Below are 18,213 nucleotides of genomic sequence, written 5' to 3'. Positions count from 1 at the left end.
TAGGTAAATATCTTGATGACTTAATCAAGGATATGGTTACTGCCTTACAATCCTATGTACAAGATACTAGAGATATCCAAGTTCTGAAAGGAACTCTTTTGGTTGGAATCGATGTGTAGAATCTTTATACACGCCGATCCCACATAACGTGGGAATAAAGGCAGTGGCCCACTTCCTTGGATTGCATTATCCAGATATGGGAGCTCAAAATGAATTTGTCATTCTTCTTTGACCTTCTTGAATTTATGCTTTCCCACAATTGTTTTTAATTCTTAGGAGTCAATTACCAACAAATCTGTGACACTTCTATGGGAGCCCCTTCTGACCCGATGTATGTGTGCCTTCATTTGGGACTATGGGAGATAGAGAGGGTTTATGGTTCTTCAATGTACCTCAGCCATGTTCTCCAGTGGCTGAGGGACATCAATGATATCCTAATGCTGTGGAATGGAACTGAAGATCAACTTAAGGAATTCTTGACTCAACTGAATCAGAATGACAGGAATATCAAATTGTCATTTTGTTAAAACCATAATGAAATTTCCTTTTTGGACCTATTTGTATCAATTAAGGAAACTCAATTAATCACTAGGACATTTAGGAAAGAGACCGCAGCAAACACCTTGTTACATGCTAGCAGCCATCACCCTGAACCTCTTAAACAAGGAATACTAATAGGTCAGTTTCTCTGGATTCGAAGAAACTATATGGGACAAACTCATTTTTGTTCTGAAGCCACACAGATGTAACGAAGATTTAGGGAAAGAGGCTACTCGCACAGAACATTAAGAAAGGCTATGTTTAGAGCTTTAAAAACAGAAAGACAAGATCTTTTAACAAATAGAAGTAAAGATAATATCAAAGAACAAATGGGACCTGTCAGGTTTATGACTAGGTTTGGTCAGCAGTGCCATGCTGTCAGGAACATTCTACAAACTCATTGGCATATCTTAACTGCTAATCCTACCATTGCAGACATAGTTGGTACTAGACCTCAAATGGTGGCAAAAAGGAGCTCCAATTTAAATGATTTATTAGTACGTTCAGAATTCAAAAAGCATCCAAAAGACAACTGGTTAACAAAAATGTCAAGGGTGACAGGTATGTACCCTTGTGGCCATTGCCAAATTTGCCCCTTTGTAGAGAAGTGTCAAGTGTTCACCAATACGGACAAAACAAGGGCCTTTGAAATTAAGAACTTCATCAATTGCTCAAGCAGCAAGGTCATATACAGTGGGGCAAAAAAGTATTTAGTCAGCCACCAATTGTGCAAGTTCCCCCACTTAAAAAGATGAGAGAGGCCCGTAATTGGCATCATAGGTAGACCTCAACTATGAGAGACAAAATGAGAAAAAAAATCCAGACAATCACATTGGCTGATTTGGAAAGAATTTATTTGCAAATTATAGTGGAAAATAAGTATTTGGTCACCTACAAACAAGCAAAATTTCTGGCTCTCACAGACCTGTAACTTCTTCTTTAAGAGGCTCCTCTGTCCTGCACTCATTACCTGTATCAATGGCACCTGTTTGAACTTGTTATCAGTATAAAAGACACCTGTCCACAACCTCAAACAGTCACACTCCAAACTCCACTATAGTGAAGACCACAGAGCTGTCGAAGGACACCAGAAACAAAATTGTAGACCTGCACCAGGCTGGGAAGACTGAATCTGCAATAGGCAAGCAGCTTGGTGTGAACAAATCAACTGTGGGAGCAATAATTAGAAAATGGAAGACATACAAGACCACTGATAATCTCCCTCGATCTGGGGCTCCACGCAAGATCTCACCCCGTGGGGTCAAAATGATCACAAGAATAGTGAGCAAAAATCCCAGGACCACACGAGGGGACCTAGTGAATGACCTGCAGAGAGCTGAGACCAACGTAACAAAGGCTACCATCAGTAACACACTACACCGCCAGGGACTCAGATCCTGCAGTGCCAGACGTGTCCCCCTGCTTAAGCCAGTACATGTCCGGGCCCGTCTGACATTTGCTAGAGAGCACTTGGATGATCCAGAAGAGGATTGGGAGAATGGCATATGGTCAGATGAAACCAAAATAGAACTGTTTGGTAGAAACACAACTCGTCGGGTTTGGAGGAGAGAGAATGCTGAGTTGCATCCAAAGAACACCATACCTACTGTGAAGCATGGGGGTGGCAACATCATGCTTTGGGGCTGTTTCTCCGCAAAGGGACCAGGACGACTGATCCATGTACAGGACAGAATGAATGGGGCCATGTATCGTGATATTTTGAGTGCAAACCTCCTTCCATCAGCAAGGGCATTGAAGATGAAACGTGGCTGGGTCTTCCAACATGACAATGATCCCAAACATACCGCCCGGGCAACGAAGGAGTGGCTTCGTAAGAAGCGTTTCAAGGTCCTGGAGTCTCCTAGCCAGTCTCCAGATCTCAACCCCATAGAAAACCTTTGGAGGGAGTTGAAAGTCCATGTTGCCCAGCGACAGCCCCAAAACATCACTGCTCTAGAGGAGATCTGCATGGAGGAATGGGTCAACATACCAGCAACAGTGTGTGCCAACCTTGTGAAGACTTACAGGAAACGTTTGACCTCTGTCATTGCCAACAAAGGATATATAACAAAGTATTGAGATGAACGTTTGATATTGACCAAATATTTATTTTCCACCATAATTTGCAAATAAATTATTTCCAAATCAGCCAATATGATTTTCTGGATTTTTTTTCTCATTTTGTCTCTCATAGTTGAGGTCTACCTATGATGCCAATTACAGGCCTCTCTCATCTTTTTAAGTGGGAGAACTTGCACAATTGGTGGCTGACTAAATACTTTTTTGCCCCACTGTATATGCTGGAATGTCATTTGGGAAATATTATATAGGCGCAACAAAAAGGTCCCTGAGGGTTCGCATTGGTGAACATATAAGCGATATTAGGAATGATCTAAGTAAAATTGAGAAGGAAAGGGAAAACCCTTAGGCACAGTACTTTAAGGAGATACACAATGGACGGACGGAGGGTTTAAAAGTAAAAGGGATCTTCTTATTAAATTTATCACCTAGGAGAAGAGATTTTTATCTACTACAGAAAGAAAAATACTGGATTTGTACATTGGGAACATTAATACCCAAGGGATTAAATACTGAACTAAACTTTAAAGTTTTCCTCAATTAATTCTTAGTCTCTCTCCCCCTTTTTTCCGTTAAAGTAATTAAGTTTGGTTCCCTCTGAGAAGGATAAAAAGAACACTTAGTGCATGTTTCTCTTTTCGTGATTGCCTCCTTTTTTTGACCCTTGGTTGGGTCTTTGCAGTCTATTTTAAAATGTTTTAGATTGTAATGATGGCATCTCAACACATGAGGGTGCAATGACAGATCCATTATGTAGGAGATAGGTATATAAGGAAAGTAGGACTGTCCCCTCCCATTTCTGATGAAGTCCACGATGATTGGCGGATGAAATGTGTCAAAGTAGTGACATCATCACATCTGGAAATTATGTATGCTGGTATCTCCATGCTGGAATTCATATGGCTGGTTGGAAGCCAAGTTACACGGCATACCGCATTGGAGTAGCCGTTATTCCTGCTAAGCATCAGGAAGGCACATTACAAGTACTGATCTGTAGCAATGGGAACAGCACTACATTGGAAAGTGAAGCATCCATAGCCTCAAGTAAATTTATTGCAGTGACTGGAGGTGGCAGTAAGTGACTACTCCAACTGAACCGATGCATTTGGCTATGGTTTCATGCTTTAACCACCATTATCCTTGTTCAATATATACTGCATTGGACTTTCTTTTCTCTACACATACATGTTTACCCTTTCCTCAACGAGCTGTGTAAACTCATCAACTTGCGTGGAGACTCTGAATTTACATCATTGCTTAGACAGCTCTGAGCTTCCATCTATATATTGCCAGTTTTGCATGATCTAATAGATCTTTCTATATTGCTGCTTTGTTCCCCATGACGCCTCATTATCCACGATTGGAGAAGGTTATCAGCAGTGGGAAATATTATTGAGACTTCAATATTCACCATCTTTTACGCTATCTCACATTGCAGTAATTGGATGCAGGTGTTTGGAAGATGATTACATTGATATGTCATTAATTGCATGGGGGTTTGACTGAGACACATATATTTTGATGTGAATTAATTCACGCAAAACCAGCTACTATCAAGTTCTATGCACTTGGACTTTAGAGGGACATTACTCTTCATTGCTTCACCAGCGATTGCTCATGTCATTTAGTCCCCACACTAAAGTTATGCATATGATTTCACTTAGAATTCCAAGCCAATTTGATGTATAATACTGATCAAGCTATGTTCTCAGTGTGGACGTATTCTTTTAATACACCATTTTTTTTGTTTTTGACTGCTGTTTGTATGTCCACCTTGCTAGGGGAATGTTTTTCAAATGATCTTTTTGATTATACACAATAAAGTATTTTTGCAACCAAATTAATGCTTATGTTACTCTTCTTGGGTAATTATAATTACCACATGTAAACAAGGTGAACTAAAGTAATACATTTTAATTATTAGGACATTAAAAAAATTATATTTAAATATGACGGTCATAAAAGGAAGTGTCCTTAAAACTCTTCTTTCCCTTGTGTTCCTCCGCACACCACCAGTCTTCTCTCTATTTGTGTTCAAAAAGCCGACAAAGCCTCTTACCAAAATGTTTTTGACCATCACAAGATAAATGGTCAAATGTGCTTTAAACAGGCTGTAAATCCACTGGTATCCACATCGCAACTCCCCTCCCAGTTAATAGGTGTTAGCATCAAAACATATATGGAATACAGAAGGTACAAACCCTATGTAGAAACCACAGAATGAGCAGGCAGATTGTTCTAGTGTCAAGCTCGTACTGGAGCTGTGCATGATGGCATCATGACAATGCCACGCCCTATGCGTTTCGTCAGGAAATGACATTGTCAGGGGAACAGCTAGACCGTTAAAGTTAACTTCAGACTTGACTACACAGAACAGTTGTACCACTTGCCTATCCCATCTTGCTCTGTTTGCAATTCCCAAAACTCATCTTACTACAATCTCACAATGCATTGTGTTCTGTGAATGTGCTTTGGTGTGGTTGAATGACAGCTCATCTCCTTCCATTCACAGAATACAATGCATTGTGAGATAGTAGTAAAATGAATTTTGTGAATGGTGGATAGAGCAAATGTGGGCGGATGATCACTGCAATAATTGAAGCTGCAGTTAACCTTTACAGTGCCAAAAGACAGCCACTGAGGACATTATGAGGTGGCTGTGAGGAGACTTAGAGGGGAAGATTTGTAGTAGAAGCAAACACCTGCAGGTAATGGGATAGGCACCATTTTACAAAACCAATGTGTACGGTGCTGTATTCCAAAAAAAAGTATACTAAACTTCAGCTTTTAGAGATTTGATCAGTTCAATGAATGTAAATAGAAAAAGGGAACTCCAATAGTGAAGTAACATCCAAAAAAATCTATACTAATAGCATAAAATGCCAACAAACACAATGTAGGAACGTTAGCTCCTGGTGATGTCCTTTTAGGATGAAATACATTATGTAGAGCCAACTTGAGGAGTACTGACATTAGAAGCTACCTGCCCTCTTGGATGCTAGCATGTGAACCCAGCTGATTTGATTCAAATGTTGCATCTTTCTGAGATATAAGCCAATAATTTATACAGGGAGCCCTTCCCTCCAACCAAAATTACGTCAAAACATTTAATGTTGTAATATTGTTGTGTGCTGTTCTGCACACAGAAGGTTTTTTACTTTAATGCATGGTATGCATTAAAGTAGTTCTAAAGGCTCAAGTTTTTTTACTTTCATGCATTCTATGCATGAAGGTAAAAAAACCTTCTGTGTGCAGCATTCCCCCCCCCCCCAGCCCCCCTAATACTCACCTAAGCCCTCTCTCAATCAAGCAATATGCACTGGAGTCTCGACTATCCCGGGACTCCCTCTTCTCAGTGACTGAGACGGAAGCTGGAGCCATTGGCATTCTGGGTCCCCTTGCTCAGGGATTCCCTCAGGCAGCTGAATGAAGAAAAGAATTCATCTGGGGTCTGATGTGGTACACTAGGATGCTGGAGAGCTCTCCAAGAAGAGAATCTTTGTCTGTGGACTTGTACATAGTTGCTATGAAGTTGCCCTCAAGTTGCAGTTTCCTTGGGCATCCCATACACCCATCAACCCTATCCAAGTTCAATGCTCCTTAATAAAACCCCCCAAAAAACAAGCACAAGGACTATTTATTGTCTCCAGTATGCAAGGTCTGAAGAAATGCGTGTTGTCTGGCTGTGCAGGACTATAGGGGAACCCAAAGCTCAGCGACTCCTAAGGGGCTAGTGCTACAGTGGCAACCACCCCTACCTATAATTGGCCATTGCATCAAGGTTCACATGGAAGGGCAATCCACATAACAAGCAAATAAAGGATTTCCCAGAATACTTACCAGCCAGCCTGCAAAACAACCGAATTGGCCCTGTCTAATCGTTTATGTTAAAAGCAGAGGGTTTTGTTTGCACACATTTGCAAATACATGCATAAACCGTAATGCCCATGCCAAGTGACCTCTGTATATACCGATTTCTAACTCTAAATTTCCAGAGCCTCCATAGTAGGAGCACATATAAGAATGGATAGATTGAGGGCAGGTATGCCTGGAGGGAGCCCATCCCTCTCTAAAGGCCCAGTGATGCCCATGACAGACATTCAGAAAAAGCACAATGGCAACAAAGCCCTTTGCTTTTAGTGTAAATGATTGGGAAGGGCCAACTCAGTTGCTTTGCAGGCTGGCTAGTAAGTGTGCTGGGAAATCCTTTGATTGTTTGTGACAAACAATGCACACTGATTGTGTGTGCTGCTGCTGAAATCTCTAGTTTTCCACACACCAATTTTTAAATATTTTAACTAAAATGATCCAGCGCTGCACAACATGATATTTTATACATTCATGGTGAAACAACCAAAAACATATACCATACAATGTAAATATAAAAATTATATAAAAATAAAATAAAATGTCCCATGTTTTTTAAAATATGATTCCAACAACTCCAATCCATGCTCCACTAATATCTTCTGTGAATGTACCCTTTGATTTACCAATATTTGCTCACTTTATATTCTGACTCATAAACATTAGGTCAAAATGTGCCTTCCCCTTTAAGGGAATGATATTCCCTGGTATGATGCAAATGGGAATCAATCCTGGGTGTCACTCCATATTTCCAAATGGTTATTCCCAAATACCAATAAGATTACACTCACATGATAATGTGCACTGTAACTGGTGCACTACAGAATAATAGCTCTCACCTTCTTTAATACCAGAGGGGGCAATGTAGCGTCCTGTGAACACAAAGTTAAGCTTCATGTATGCAACTGTCCCGTTTGAGACACGAAGGATCACGAATTTCACTTTTTGATTAACTTTGCAACCAATTATACATACACTATATTGCCAAAATTATTGGGATACCCCTCCATTGGATTCAGGTGTTCCAATCACCTCCATGGCCACAAGTGTATAAAATAAAGCACTTAGGAATGCAGACTGCTTCTACAAACATTTGTGAAAGAATGGGTCACTCTCAGGAGCTCAGTGAATTCAAGCGTGGTACCGTGATAGGTTGCCACCTGTGCAATAAGTCCATCCATTAAATTTCCTTACTACTAAATATTCCACGGTCAACTGTTAGTGGTATTATAACAAAGTGGAAGCAACTGGGAACAACAGCAACTCAGCCATGAAGTGATAAGTCACATAAAATGACAGAGCAGAATCAGCGCATGCTAAAGGGAACAGTGCCCGGAAGTCATCAACTGTCTGCAGAGTCAATAGCTAAAGACCTCCAAACTTCATCTGGCCTTCAGATTAGCACAGCAACAGTGTGTAGAGAGCTTTATGGAATGGGTTTCCATGGTCGAGCAGCTGCATCCAAGCATTACCACCAAGTGCAATGCAAAGTGTTGTATGCAGTGGTGTAAAGCATACCGCTACTGGACGCTAGAGCAGTGGAGACGTGTGCTTTTCTGTCTGTTAATCCAATGGATGTGTCTGGGTTTGGTGGTTGTCAGGAAAAGGGTACTAGCCTGACAGCATTGTGCCAAGTGTAAAGTTTGGTGAAGGGGAGATTATGGTGTGGGGTTGTTTTTTGGGGTTGGGCTTGGCCCCTTAGTTTCAGTGAAGGGAACTCCTAAGGCGTGAGCATACCAAGACATTTTGGACAATTTCATGATCCCAACTTTGTGGGAACAGTTTGGGGATGGCCCCTTCCTGTTCCAACATGACTGTGCGCCGGTACACAAAGCTAGGTCAATAAAGACATTGATGAGAGAGTTTTGGGGTGGAGAAACTTGACTGGCCTGCACAGAGTCTTGACCGCAACCCGATAGAACACCTTTGGGATGAATTAGAGCAGAGACTGCAAACCAGGCCTTCTCATCCGACATTAGTGCCTGACCTTACCTTACAAATGCGCTTCTGGAGGAATGGTCAAACATTCCCATAGACACACTCCTAAACCTTATGGACTGCCTTCCCAGTAGACTTGAAACTGTTATAGCTGCAAAGGGTGGGCCAACTCAATATTGAACCCTACGGACAAAGACTGGGATGCCATTTAAGTTCATGTGCGTGCAAAGGCAGGCGTCCCAATACTTTTGGCAATATAGTGTAATTTCCCTCTCCTAAAAAATTGCATAGATAACTCACTAAACTCTGGAATCGTTCATTCTCAATATTTGCCAATGTCTCAATTAGAAGATAAAACTTTATCTGGTAAAGTGTTATATTGAGAAGCAAAGGGTAACCGTTTGTATGCTCAGTTCCTATTAATTAATTTTCTGTTCTCTCATTTGTTCGCTCTTCTGCACTACTGCAAAATCTCTTGCTCTATCAATGCCTCCAGGTAATCCCTTTTAATGTCTTTCATACCCTGTAGCCTCCCAATGAGTTTCCCACATCACTCACATTTTTCACTACCCTTTTAAACTGTGATCTCAGAAAATGCCTAAACATATTGTGGGTGATACTTACTGAAATGTGATAATTTATTTCTATCCATTGGCTTACTATACAAATCAGTAGTCGATTTACCATTCAATATGGATATCAAAAATCCACAAAGTGTTTTATCTACTGGGGCTATTTGTGTACATAGGCTATTTTCTTAAAAATGTCTTAGCCTTTAAAGGTGAATCCTGTATTCGATACAGAGTGTGATAAAGATTGAGCGTGTGGTTAGTGAGGAACATACTGCTCGACTGACAGTGAAATAAAAAGTTACACCATTAAGGAACGTTTGATCAATCCAGTAATGAATGTGCTTCCATAATGAGAGATACAAATGATTTTTTGAAAAAGATTGCTGTCAAATGTGTGTTGCAGATGATGATCCTATGTTGAAGATAATGATCCAATGTGACCTCTGTGCCTGACCAATAGTCACCAGCATAGATTCTGTATTATCACCTTTATCAGAGTTATGACACCTTTATTTGGTGGCTGCAGGTTGTTTCTGAGAGATACAAATGATTTTTTGAAAAAGATTGCTGTCGAATGTGTGTTGCAGATGATGGGGTCTTGGTCACCTGGTATATATCAACTTCGTACACTTCAACTGATCATGAAATTGGAAAAAGGAACATATAAATTGGATCATATTCAGAGGTCCAGGTGTATTACATTACTTCTTAGATTAACTTTGGAGAATCTTTATTTTATGTTTAAAACTGACTATTATCTCCAGGTCAGGGAGCTACAATGGGCTCAATATCGGGTCTAGCTATTACAAATTCATTCATGAATTTCATGAGTGGAAGAATATTTGTTTTACACTAATGTTTTGTCCCATCAACATTTTAAAGTATGTTATCATTTAATTGACAATGTGTTCAGCGATTGGTGCAGCAATGCGCCGTCTTTGCAACAATGTCATAAAGATTTGATGGTGAAGGATTTACAATTCAATATGTTTTGTAGTTTGTGTAGTGTTCCATTTTAGACACTACGATATCCATATTATTTATCATATTTGGTACATTGACTAGTGATTTGTATACTAAACCAATAGATAATAATAAATGAATACATTTCAGCAGTTACCATCCACAAAATGGCTTTAAGTCTATGAGGGGATCACAGTTTAAAAGGGTAGTGAGAAATGTGAGTGATTTTGAAGAACACGACAACAGAGAGACAACACAATTTGAGAAAAATTTCCAAGACGTATTGTTTGAAGATCAATGAAAAGAGATTGTGCATACAAAAAATATACTGTAATTTGTCTCTCAGTAGAATACCCTGCCAGATAAAGTTTTTTCTTGTGCATGACAAGTTGCATCCATTACCTGCAATGGCCCTGTTCTAATTGGTGCGATTCAAGTCACAGTGACTTTGAAAAAGGTTCCTGCACTATTTTTGTGCAACTTCATTGCAATTTGCATTGACATTTGTTAATGGAGTCGCACTGAGTGGCAACAAGCCGCAATGAAGTAGCACAGAATAGTATGCTGTCAAAGTAGTGTAACATTGAGGCTGCACTGATGTGAACCAAGGCTTAGTCCCATAGGGGTTATCATAATGCTATCAATTACATTGACTTGTCAAAGTATTTTTTGTGATTTATATGATAAAGTACCTGTGTGTTCTGTTATATAGAGAAAACTATACACAAGTTAAAAGACTGTATTGCACAGTTAAGGGTTGATTTACTAAGGTTGGAAAGTGCACAATCTGGTGCATAGTAGTCAGCCAGCTTCTAACTTCAGCTTGTTCAATTAAAGTGGTAGTACAGACTGAAGGGTTTTTTTAATAGAATGCATGAAAGTGAAAAACCTTCTGTGTGCAGCAGCTTCCCCAGCCCCCTCAATACTTACCTGAGCCTCATCGTGATCCAGCGATGTGAATGACAGTCTCGGCTGTCCCGGGTCTCTGCCTTCTCATTGGCTGAGACAGCAAGTGGGAGCCATTGGCTCCCGCTGCTGTCAATCACAGTGAGTCAGCCAAGGAGGAGATAGAGGGGCTGGGGCCAAGCCGCTGCTCCTTGTGTGAATGGACACATGGAGCAGCGGGTGCCCCCATAGCAAGCTGCTTGCTGTAAGGGTACCTGACAGACAGGGAGAGCCGGGAGAGCCTGCGGGGGACCCGAGAAGCAGAGGATGCATGCTGTTGTTACTGTGTCCTTTGCTTTTACAGGTAAATGGAGTAATGGAAATCCTGTTTCAGAAGTGATCTGCCTGGGGTTACTTCTTGACAATGAAAGAGTTAAATGGGTGTGGGATTTACTTAAAGTGACACTAAAGCTTCATTAAAAAAAACTAAAAACAATACTTACCTTCTCTGTGCAGTGGTTTTGTACAGAGCAGCCCTGATGCTCTTCTTTTAGGGTCCCCACCTGCACTCCTGGCTCCTCCCCTTCTACCAGTGCTCCAAGGGAAAGCCACTTGCCATGGGGGCACCACTGCATGCTTGTCTCCAAGCTGCTGCTCTATGAGTCCATAAGACCCCCTGCTCTCTCCTAATTGGCTCACTGGCTGCAATTGATAGCAGCAGGAGCTAATAAGGAGGAAGAGTCCCAGGACAGCAGAGGCTGTCGAGAACATTGCTGGATCAGAGTGGGCTCAAGTAAGGCTTGGGGGGGGAAGGGGGCGGGCTGGGGGACTGGCTACACACAGAAGGTTTCTTACCTTCATGCCTAGAATAATACATGCAACCACTTTAAGGGATGGAAAGTCAATGCTTTCATGAATGCTATCCGCTTCCAGACCAGGCCCTTTCTGGCACTTTTTGTTTAATCTAACAGTCATTTTCTTGCTAGAAAATCACTTAGAATCCCAAAGATTATATATTTTTAAAGCAGAGGCCCTAGAGAATAAATTGGTGGGTTCTGCAATTATTTACATGACACAGTATTTGCACAGCGGGTTTTTAAGCATAATATTGTGAGGGAAAAAAACACGTTTTTAAATTTTATTGCAAAAAAACACAATAACATAAAAGACGATGTAATACTAGGTAAACAGATACCAAACATGTCACACTTTAAAATTGCTCCCGCCCGTGCAACGGCGACAAACAACATGCATTTTGCTTTAAAGCCTTTACAGGTTACCACTTTAGATTTACAGAGCAGGTCTGGTGCTAGAATTACTGCCCATGATCTGACGTTCATGGCAATATCTCACATGTGTGGGATGATCACTGTTTGTGTGCGTGCATGACCGACGTGTACATTCGCCTTTGACCACAAGCATGGGGGGATGGGGGTTCTTTAATTTCTGGAGGTTTTTTTTGTTTTTTTACACTGTCTCTTTAAAAAAAAATCTAATCACTTTTATTGCTGTTAGAAGCAATGTAAATATCCCTTGTGACAGCAACAAGCATGTGACAGGTACTCTTTATGGAGGGATCTGGGGTCAATGAGACCCCAAATCCCCTCTCTGCCTTTAAAACAATTTAATCACACCAAGATCGTTTTTTTAAAAGTGACATAATGTAGTTCCGAGTAAATTGGAAATGATGTCAGGTCTTCCGAGTTACTATATTACAGAGCCAAACAAAGCAGATCTGGTCTATGTTTGGCTCTATGACCAGCAAGCGGCAGCACCGGCTGGTCAATCGGAACTCCCAGTGGAACGGTAGCTCCTGTTAAAGCTGCAGAAGGCGGTGGGAGGAGGAGATATCTAGTTAGCCACAATTACAAGAGAGCTGATGGTTGGCTCTAACAAAACAGTACCGGGATGATGCCTGCAGCTGCAGGCATCATCCCAGTACCATAGCTCAAACTTCACTGATATATGGGTACATCACTGAAGCTGAAGTGGATAAGCCATTTCGAATTTAGTGTGTATTTGAACTTATGTATAATATTAAACAGAAACAAGAAGTAGAGAGCTCCAATGCATGCAGCTAAATTAATGATTCAAAATAATAACATTGAACCTGTGATAAAGTGGTTTCATCAGGATATAACACAAGAGAAAATACAACTCCAATGGAGCATCAACAGATGCTGATGACACTCTCACTAGTAAGCTGGCAATAGGAGAGATGTCAGCAGGCATGGTATCTTCTGGAGTGGGCATTATGGGAACAATGGAGTGGATGTGCAAAAAATGCCCCAAAGTGTAGCAAATGAAGAATGGGCTTATACACAGGATAGATTAATTACCTCCACTAACGTGTTCTGGGGCCCATGCCTCTTCCTTAGACTGGAGGTACTTAACTTATTAGGAGTGTAGTACCCTCCTTGGTGGCTAGGGGGAGCTAGACTCCAATTGTTAGCTAGGGCTGAGTAGCAGCCTGGGAGTAATAGCTAACAGAGGTCAATTCGTGGTCAGAGCTGAGAGGCTCTGCAGACCAGCCTTCTGGAATTTCCCCCTGCTCTCGAGCTTCGGAACAAGTTCTAGAAGCATTGGGTGTATCTGATGAGTGGCTGATCTGCACTTTTGCAGGAGCCTGGCCAGCCCTCAACAGGAGGCTTGGCAAAGGGCCAGGACAACCCTTAAAAGTGATTCACCTGCTCAGAAGCAGGAGAGTCCAGGTGGAAGAGAGAGAGAAGGATGTGAGGCTGGAGGCAGGAGCTTGTGAGGGGGCCCAGGTGGAGAGGGGCAGATGACCTTGGAAGGCAGAAAACTTGGGACTTCACCGGCCCCCTGAGAGAAGACCACCTGTGAAGCAGGGAAGGAGCGGCCCAGCTAGAAGGCTTGGTAGCAGCCAGGAGAGGGACCAAGTGAGTAAACCTGCACCGCCTGGGCCAGTAAGGGGAAAGGATCACTCTAGTGGGAATCTGGATTAGCTTTTTACCCGGGATTGTTAAAACCGTAGTGACAGGTACTTAATCCCCTGCCTAGGGATTCACCCAGAGCTGCTGGATTAAGGAGGATCTGGGTCTGGGGTGGTACATCCGAAGAGGCTGGTTAGCTCTCCAGAAGAGGATTATTGCTGCAAAGACTTGTGTATAGTTTCAAGAAGTTTGTCCTCAGTTCTAGTTCCCTTGGGCATCACGTACACCCCTTAACCTATCCAAGTTCTATCACACCTAATGAAACATCAATACAAGCTGAAGGATTGGTTTATGTCTCCTGAATGCAAGTCTGGATGGAAAATGCGTGTTGCTTGGCTGTGCAGGACTATAGGGGAACCCAAATCTATTGCAATTCATAAGTAGGTAGTGCTACAAGAGTATAAATCCAGTCATTTCCTGCCACACTTTGGGGATGTTTTTGCACATGCTCACCCCATGGGTCTTACAGTTTCCACGCCAGGAGATACCCATGATCCTGAGCACTCTGCTTCTTGTTTCTGTTTTGCATGTCTGGATGGTGTTTTGTTATACACAGAGACTGCAAGGACTAGCAGATTTGTCTTGATACAAGTGAAGTGTGGTACACTTGAAGATTACCTTGACTGTCATGTGTAATATTACTATGCTGCTGTATTTCTTGATGGTTTGCTGAAGGTCAAGTGAGATGGCCTGAAAGTGTTGCTGTTTTTTTTTTTTAATTTATAGCTACTTTGAAATATGACAATGTGAAAACATTTTTCATTTCTCTTCATTTTTGCAGTGCTGTGTTAATAAAAAAGAAAACCGTTGTTTAATTTCTAAATAACTTTGGCATGCTTTGTGCATTATAGGCATCATTATAAGCAAAACAAATTATAATAAAATGTGTACTTTTTTTTCTACACCAACACTTTGTGTATTTTTCTCTTTTATTACAACTTTTTTTAAACTTTTAATTACAAAGATTAAAATACATTTTGCAAGACAATATTGTAAAAGAAAGCCTTCTTTGCTATAATGAAATATAAATGTATTTATTTGCCATCATATGTAATTACAGATTATTAAAAATTTTACTGGTGTGGGAGGTAATGTGGTTAAAATAATTAAAGTGTTTCATAATAGGAGGTAGGCGAGTGAGGACTTAGCATGGGGAGGGCCTATGTTATCCAATTTACTGCAATTTAAAAGCACATGCACAGCACTATTGCAGTTTAAAGACCCCACTTAGTCTTTTTTTTTTTTACATACAAGATATGTATGTGAATGTATTTTATTGTAAAAGGGTTACTAAACCCACAACAGTAAAATCAGTCTGTATACGAATTAAAGCATGCTTGTTGTACTCATTGTGGAGCCTGAGGGGTTAATCCTCTGCATTGTGTAAAAAGGCTGTATGATCCTGTCTTTTCTGATCCTCCCCTTTTTCTATTGTCCACAATCCACCTGCTGTTAGTACAGGGTTCTAGGAGTCACTCTGCACGTGCTCAGTTTAGTGTGTATGGCTAGAGAGCTCTTTTTTTTCTTTGGGAAGGTGCATGTGATTGGCACAGAGAAAATCAGCACTGTCCAAACAGAGGGTCTGGGGTTCTGCAGCCTCTTAGGACAGTCAGAACAGAATGAAAACTCCTCCTACATGCTATAACTAGTGCTTGGCCAGACACTAATAGAAGTCACATGACTGCTATATGCTGCTGATGGGAAAAGGTATTTAGCAGTTTATATTTACTAAAATAATTTCATTTTCATGCTCTGTGTACTGTGGGAGACCAGATATAGTGAATGCAGGGTCATGGGTTTAGTAACACTTTAATAATTTACCTCTTTTGTTTTTTTGTTGTAGGTTCTCTTCCAGCCCCAGAACACATTCAGGAAGGTGCATTCTGCAAGGAAGATATCGTCTGGTCTGACTCTTCTACAATACCTAGTCCTGTACCAATTTTAATTGTGGCCACACAGGCACTTTTCAGCTTACTGAGTTCCTAAATACAATTGTAGTTGGCATTACAACAATTACAACTACTTAGTTTACTTAGTATAAACTGTATACAATATGAACTCTAAACATGACATCTGGAAAAATAATGTACTCTCCATAGCCAGATCACTTCATAATAGTAATTATGTAATAATTATTATTACAGAGACAGAAAATAAAGATTTGATTTTGCATTATAATATAGTGATTAAATTGTTGCCTGTTAAACTTGTTGAATTGTTCATTTAATGATATAGTGTAATATTTTGAAGCCCTTTTATGCTTGTCATACTGCCCTTGGACATCAGCAGTGGAAGTGTTGATTTTGTATAGGGATTGTAATAATAGCGATTCTTAGCAGTCTAATGTAACGTGTTCACAAACTCTGACTTTTTCCATCAGCACTACTCCAACCATGCTAATAGCATGTCAACAGTTTCTGACCATTCCTTCCGGTAAGTCTGCAGTCTATTACAGTCATCTATAGCATTACATGTACTAAATATTATGTGCGGCCCTTTGGTGATATCAAAGGGGACATTTCCTGCACTTTTCAGGGAAGTACTGCCTTGTGCGGGTCAAGCATATAAAAAAAGAGGTCACTAGGTCTCTCGACCACCCCCTTCCCCCCATCCCCGGCTGCTAAGGATGTAGCTGCTATTCTGCTACTTTACTGCCCTTTGTGGGAGCCCGGTTGGGGTTTGAATGGTATGGACTTATGCTGTTAATCATGCATTCTTGTTTTTCCAAAGCACTCTAATGGACTTAAAGGACTTTCACACTTCATGGGGTAAAAGGGAGCACCAGGGGCACAACAAAAGGGCACATAGAGAATTTTGCTCAGGAGTATATGTGGAAGAGAACGTGTTGAATTGTTAATCTATCACATTTAGCTACTCAGTAAACAACTTTTTGGTTATCTAATTTACCTGATTTGAAGTTACTAAAGGGGTGCATGAGCAGGGCTTATTAGGACAAGAGATGTTAGAGAAGATACAGTAAAAAGGTCTAACAAGCAGATAAGCTATCCAAAGGAGACTATATTGTTGTTGCTATAGACTACCATACCATACCGTACAGTGATGTGCTTAAGCAGCCAACCAGCCAGGAAGTGGGACACATGGCAAGGGTGTTGGAGACTGGTAGTGAAGGCATTTGATGCTTAGTTCCATCTATAGCAATCGGTTTCCCATGTTCTGGGACCATCCTCACAGCACAGTGTACCCTAGAATCCTAGCCTGGGAGTCATGAGTGATAAAGTGAGGCCTTGGGAGGGGAGCAAGCATGGGTTTATGGAGAAGCGAGTGTCCTGTATCCAAATAGCAACATATAGATCAATATCACAGGGAATGAGGTGACCGTACTACTGAGTTGGCGATGTCCGGTACAGCTCAGAAATGCTGCACATCTAAAGAGAGAGAGAGGTGAATTCTGGTAAGGGGTTATGTACAGAATGAATAGATTTGATGAGTGCAGACATTCAGCCATGGATTGCAAAGAGTTAATATTCTCATAGGTGAGTCTCACTTTTAAGTTGGAGTACTGTCTTAACGTTGATTTCACATGACCGCAACTGCAGCCCGCCTGCAGGGGCACTAGCGAAAGCTCACTCCAGGTCCAACTTCTGGGTGCGCTAAACTCCACCCACCGCGCCACCTTGTTAGATTTTGTGAATACCACATATTATTGGCAAAATTAGAATAAACAGTGAGTAGCAATCCACTGGAGCCAAAAAACCACTTCAGGATGTAATTCTAAATGTACCCAGGCATTATGATTCCTATTGCTTTGGGTTTACTGCTGAACCATGAAAAGAGATTCTATCTTTACCTCCTGTTCTTAAGTTCATTCAGCTCCAGTGAACAGTGATGCATGTTTTGCCAGTAGTTTTTGCTTAGCTTTTACAGGAATTGCATAGTGTTCAAAATTTTATGTTAAATAGCTTTTATTAGAATTCTTACGGCAGCTTTGCAGTGGACTCTTGCAGTAAATGCAGAGGGCAAAGCTTATGTGGCTTTAAATCATTGTGTCATAAATGTAGAACTACAGCCCCACGCACCAAGAGTTCTTTTTATCTAAAAAGACCTCAGAAAATAGACCATACCTGTATTGAGCCTCTTTCCACATTATAGTAGGTAGCCAAGCTATACTTTATAACAATAACTAGGTATCTGTATCTAAACTACAAGCTTCTTTAAACATTTTATATACACCACAGCCAGTGGTACAACTATATTTGGAGGTTATTGGGAATATCCAGGGTATACCAGCAACAGTTTTCTTTTATCTAAAGAGAAAGAACAGGGATGGGGCAGTAGAGTGTGGGTCAGTGCAGAGAAGCTGTATTTGAAGTGAAGGTGCATACAAAGCAGAACCTAGAGCAGGTCCAAGATCTGCGTCTGAAGGCTATCAAATTTTCAGAGGCTCTAGAAGTGCC

General features: G+C 41.0%; 1 long non-coding RNA gene across 1 annotated transcript in view; it reads left to right on the top strand.

Moving 5' to 3' along the window:
- LOC149461285 (uncharacterized) overlaps window positions 1-16,004 on the top strand; it is a 57,602-nt gene extending 41,598 nt beyond the window's left edge. The window contains exon 2 of the long non-coding RNA XR_016312922.1: window positions 15,642-16,004. This is a non-coding gene — a long non-coding RNA (uncharacterized LOC149461285). The remainder of the gene's footprint in view (window positions 1-15,641) is intronic.
- The last annotated feature ends 2,209 nt before the right edge of the window (window positions 16,005-18,213 follow it).

Source organism: Staurois parvus, unplaced genomic scaffold (assembly GCF_062004578.1).
Source record: "Staurois parvus isolate SC_StPar_1 unplaced genomic scaffold, SC_StPar_1.0 ptg000207l, whole genome shotgun sequence".
NCBI classification, from domain to species: Eukaryota; Metazoa; Chordata; class Amphibia; order Anura; family Ranidae; genus Staurois; species Staurois parvus.
The sequence above is the reverse complement of the archived record's forward strand: the minus strand, read 5'-3'. Positions and strand labels throughout refer to the sequence as shown.